The sequence below is a fragment of the Protomyctophum parallelum genome (assembly GCF_964188405.1).
Source record: "Protomyctophum parallelum genome assembly, chromosome: 19".
NCBI lineage: Eukaryota > Metazoa > Chordata > Actinopteri > Myctophiformes > Myctophidae > Protomyctophum > Protomyctophum parallelum.
The window spans coordinates 18,955,521-18,961,514 of NC_139717.1; positions in this window are offsets into that span (position 1 = coordinate 18,955,521).

The following is a 5,994-nucleotide window of genomic DNA, read 5'->3' on the forward strand; positions in this document are numbered from 1 at the left end:
TGAAAAACGGCGTGCTATAGTATGCCGTACGATATGGGCTATAGCCCATTGTCCAAAATGATGAAAAACGAGGATAAAAAAAATAATCAAAAATTAAAAAAAAACGATGGGCTATAACCCATCGTTTTTTTCATTTTTTCATTTTTTTCAAATCCTCAAAAATGATGAAAAACGGCGTGCTATAGTATGCCGTACGATATGGGCTATAGCCCATTGTCCAAAATGATGAAAAACGAGGATACATTTTTTTATCAAAAATTAAAAAAAAACGATGGGCTATAACCCATCGTTTTTTTCATTTTTTCATTTTTTTCAAATCCTCAAAAATGATGAAAAACGGCGTGCTATAGTATGCCGTACGATATGGGCTAAAGCCCATGGTCCAAAATGATGAAAAACGAGGATTTTTTTTTTCTTTCAAAAAATCAAAAAACGATGGGCTATAACCCATCGGTTTTTTCATTTTTTTCAAATCCTCAAAAATGATGCAAAACGGCGTGCTATAGTATGCCGTACGTATGGGCTATAGCCCATTGTCCAAAATGATGAAAAACGAGGATTAAAAAAAAAATCAAAAATTCAAAAAACGATGGGCTATAACCCATCGTTTTTTTCATTTTTTTCAAATCCTCAAAAATGATGAAAAACGGCGTGCTATAGTATGCCGTACGTATGGGCTATAGCCCATTGTCCAAAATGATGAAAAATGAGGATTAAAAAAAATCAAAAATTCAAAAAACGATGGGCTATAACCCATCGTTTTTTTCATTTTTTCATTTTTTTCAAATCCTCAAAAATGATGAAAAACAGCGTGCTATAGTATGCCGTACGATATGGGCTAAAGCCCATGGTCCAAAATGATGAAAAACGAGGATTAAAAAGAAATTCAAAAATTCAAAAAACGATGGGCTATAACCCATGTTTTTTTTAATTTTTCATTTTTTTCAAATCCTCAAAAATGATGAAAAACGGCGTACTATAGTATGCCGTACGATATGGGCTATAGCCCATGGTCCAAAATGATGAAAAACGAGGATAATTCTTTTTTTTCAAAAATTAAAAAAAACAATGGGCTATAACCCATCGTTTTTTTCATTTTTTCATTTTTTTCAAATCCTCAAAAATGATGAAAAACGGCGTGCTATAGTATGCCGTACGTATGGGCTATAGCCCATTGTCCAAAATGATGAAAAATGAGGATTAAAAAAAATCAAAAATTCAAAAAACGATGGGCTATAACCCATCGTTTTTTTTATTTTTTTATTTTTTTCAAATCCTCAAAAATGATGAAAAACGGCGTGCTATAGTATGCCGTACGATATGGGCTATAGCCCATTGTCCAAAATGATGAAAAACGAGGATAAAAAAAATAATCAAAAATTAAAAAAAACGATGGGCTATAACCCATAGTTTTTTTCATTTTTTCATTTTTTTCAAATCCTCAAAAATGATGAAAAACGGCGTGCTATAGTATGCCGTACGATATGGGCTAAAGCCCATGGTCCAAAATGATGAAAAACGAGGATTTTTTTTTTTTCAAAAAATCAAAAAACGATGGGCTATAACCCATCGTTTTTTCCATTTTTTTCATTTTTTTTCAAATCCTCAAAAATGATGAAAAACAGCGTGCTATAGTATGCCGTACGATATGGGCTAAAGCCCATGGTCCAAAATGATGAAAAACGAGGATTAAAAAGAAATTCAAAAATTCAAAAAACGATGGGCTATAACCCATGTTTTTTTTAATTTTTCATTTTTTTCAAATCCTCAAAAATGATGAAAAACGGCGTACTATAGTATGCCGTACGATATGGGCTATAGCCCATGGTCCAAAATGATGAAAAACGAGGATAATTCTTTTTTTTCAAAAATTAAAAAAAACAATGGGCTATAACCCATCGTTTTTTTCATTTTTTCATTTTTTTCAAATCCTCAAAAATGATGAAAAACGGCGTGCTATAGTATGCCGTACGTATGGGCTATAGCCCATTGTCCAAAATGATGAAAAATGAGGATTAAAAAAAATCAAAAATTCAAAAAACGATGGGCTATAACCCATCGTTTTTTTTATTTTTTTATTTTTTTCAAATCCTCAAAAATGATGAAAAACGGCGTGCTATAGTATGCCGTACGATATGGGCTATAGCCCATTGTCCAAAATGATGAAAAACGAGGATAAAAAAAATAATCAAAAATTAAAAAAAACGATGGGCTATAACCCATAGTTTTTTTCATTTTTTCATTTTTTTCAAATCCTCAAAAATGATGAAAAACGGCGTGCTATAGTATGCCGTACGATATGGGCTAAAGCCCATGGTCCAAAATGATGAAAAACGAGGATTTTTTTTTTTTCAAAAAATCAAAAAACGATGGGCTATAACCCATCGTTTTTTCCATTTTTTTCATTTTTTTTCAAATCCTCAAAAATGATGAAAAACGGCGTGCTATAGTATGCCGTACGTATGGGCTATAGCCCATTGTCCAAAATGATGAAAAATGAGGATTAAAAAAAATCAAAAATTCAAAAAACGATGGGCTATAACCCATCGTTTTTTTCATTTTTTCATTTTTTTCAAATCCTCAAAAATGATGAAAAACGGCGTGCTATAGTATGCCGTACGATATGGGCTAAAGCCCATGGTCCAAAATGATGAAAAATGAGGATTAAAAAAAAAATCTAAAATTCAAAAAACGATGGGCTATAACCCATCGTTTTTTTCATTTTTTTCAAATCCTCAAAAATGATGAAAAACGGCGTGCTATAGTATGCCGTACGTATGGGCTATAGCCCATTGTCCAAAATGATGAAAAACGAGGATTAAAAAAAAAATCAAAAATTCAAAAAACGATGGGCTATAACCCATCGTTTTTTTCATTTTTTTCAAATCCTCAAAAATGATGAAAAACGGCGTGCTATAGTATGCCGTACGTATGGGCTATAGCCCATTGTCCAAAATGATGAAAAATGAGGATTAAAAAAAATCAAAAATTCAAAAAACGATGGGCTATAACCCATCGTTTTTTTCATTTTTTCATTTTTTTCAAATCCTCAAAAATGATGAAAAACAGCGTGCTATAGTATGCCGTACGATATGGGCTAAAGCCCATGGTCCAAAATGATGAAAAACGAGGATTAAAAAGAAATTCAAAAATTCAAAAAACGATGGGCTATAACCCATGTTTTTTTTTAATTTTTCATTTTTTTCAAATCCTCAAAAATGATGAAAAACGGCGTACTATAGTATGCCGTACGATATGGGCTATAGCCCATGGTCCAAAATGATGAAAAACGAGGATAATTCTTTTTTTTCAAAAATTAAAAAAAACAATGGGCTATAACCCATCGTTTTTTTCATTTTTTCATTTTTTTCAAATCCTCAAAAATGATGAAAAACGGCGTGCTATAGTATGCCGTACGTATGGGCTATAGCCCATTGTCCAAAATGATGAAAAATGAGGATTAAAAAAAATCAAAAATTCAAAAAACGATGGGCTATAACCCATCGTTTTTTTTATTTTTTTATTTTTTTCAAATCCTCAAAAATGATGAAAAACGGCGTGCTATAGTATGCCGTACGATATGGGCTATAGCCCATTGTCCAAAATGATGAAAAACGAGGATAAAAAAAATAATCAAAAATTAAAAAAAACGATGGGCTATAACCCATAGTTTTTTTCATTTTTTCATTTTTTTCAAATCCTCAAAAATGATGAAAAACGGCGTGCTATAGTATGCCGTACGATATGGGCTAAAGCCCATGGTCCAAAATGATGAAAAACGAGGATTTTTTTTTTTTCAAAAAATCAAAAAACGATGGGCTATAACCCATCGTTTTTTCCATTTTTTTCATTTTTTTTCAAATCCTCAAAAATGATGAAAAACGGCGTGCTATAGTATGCCGTACGTATGGGCTATAGCCCATTGTCCAAAATGATGAAAAATGAGGATTAAAAAAAATCAAAAATTCAAAAAACGATGGGCTATAACCCATCGTTTTTTTCATTTTTTCATTTTTTTCAAATCCTCAAAAATGATGAAAAACGGCGTGCTATAGTATGCCGTACGATATGGGCTAAAGCCCATGGTCCAAAATGATGAAAAACGAGGATAAAAAAAATATCAAAAATTCAAAAAACGATGGGCTATAACCCATCGTTTTTTTCATTTTTTTCAAATCCTCAAAAATGATGAAAAACGGCGTGCTATAGTATGCCGTACGTATGGGCTATAGCCCATTGTCCAAAATGATGAAAAACGAGGATTAAAAAAAAAATCAAAAATTCAAAAAACGATGGGCTATAACCCATCGTTTTTTTCATTTTTTTCAAATCCTCAAAAATGATGAAAAACGGCGTGCTATAGTATGCCGTACGTATGGGCTATAGCCCATTGTCCAAAATGATGAAAAATGAGGATTAAAAAAAATCAAAAATTCAAAAAACGATGGGCTATAACCCATCGTTTTTTTTATTTTTTCATTTTTTTCAAATCCTCAAAAATGATGAAAAACGGCGTGCTATAGTATGCCGTACGATATGGGCTATAGCCCATTGTCCAAAATGATGAAAAACGAGGATAAAAAAAATAATCAAAAATTAAAAAAAACGATGGGCTATAACCCATCGTTTTTTTCATTTTTTCATTTTTTTCAAATCCTCAAAAATGATGAAAAACAGCGTGCTATAGTATGCCGTACGATATGGGCTAAAGCCCATGGTCCAAAATGATGAAAAACGAGGATTAAAAAGAAATTAAAAATTTCAAAAAACGATGGGCTATAACCCATCGTTTTTTTCATTTTTTCATTTTTTTCAAATCCTCAAAAATGATGAAAAACGGCGTGCTATAGTATGCCGTACGATATGGGCCATAGCCCATTGTCCAAAATGATGAAAAACAAGGATTAAAAAAAAAAAAAAAAAATAAAAAAACGATGGGCTATAACTGTTCGGATTTCGGGAGATTAACCGAGTATCCGACGGACTCAGCAACCGGCAAGACTTTAACTAAGATTCAACACGCATAGACTGAACCAAAATGTTCCAATAATCGCTTCTCTTTACAAACGCATGCTTTTTATAAGGTTTTATTCACTCATATTACACATAAACACTCATACATACACACTGTTTGTTTCCCCCTCCCGCTGACACAGGTGGATACAGTACCCCGGATCTTTGCCTAATAGCCTGTTCCTATCCTATCTGTCGGCTGGGAGTTCAGCTCTCATTGAAACATTCTAAGCTGGCCCAGACCGGCCACTTGAGAGCCATTCTTCGCTCTCTCGATCTGGTACAACTTAGCTGTTGGTATTAGATTGGTTCAACACTACCACCTTTGCATCACCTATGCTCATGTTTACCTATGTTTTCTCTATGTTACCTCTATGGTTTTAAATCTGAATTTGGGAGACAAAACAAGAGGCACAATACATACTCTGTTACAATCTAAACACATTACAACACAACATGTTATTATAAATGCACATTAATATGTATATTCACCATTGGCCTCTCGCCTGTTGCTCTCATGATCTTCTCCTTGAATCTACCCCACTGTTGATTTACACACATGGATACAGCAGGCCCTGACTGGAGTCACACCTCCTGGCAAAGTTATCAGCCAATCGAAAGCCCAGACTGCTCCTTATCTGCCTGAGATGGTTCTAAGCCCATGCCTGTCAGCCAACTTCCACCACACTTCCTGTGCTGTGCCTAGCTGGTATCTCAGACTAGCTTAAACTGGTAGACCCTTAGATATTATTATAAAGGTGTTTTGGTAACCCAATATCTAAGTATGGACTTTAGAACACATATTGACCCACATTACAGGAATTGAAATGATACTTCATCCATTGCTCCCCTGCTATCAACATGTGTGTAGCACCCCTTCCCCTGTAGGCATCGTAAAACACCCCACACTCTACAGGAAGGTAGCCTACAACCCAACCCCACTGGAGTTGCATGCAGCTCATTTATTGCCCCACGGAATGT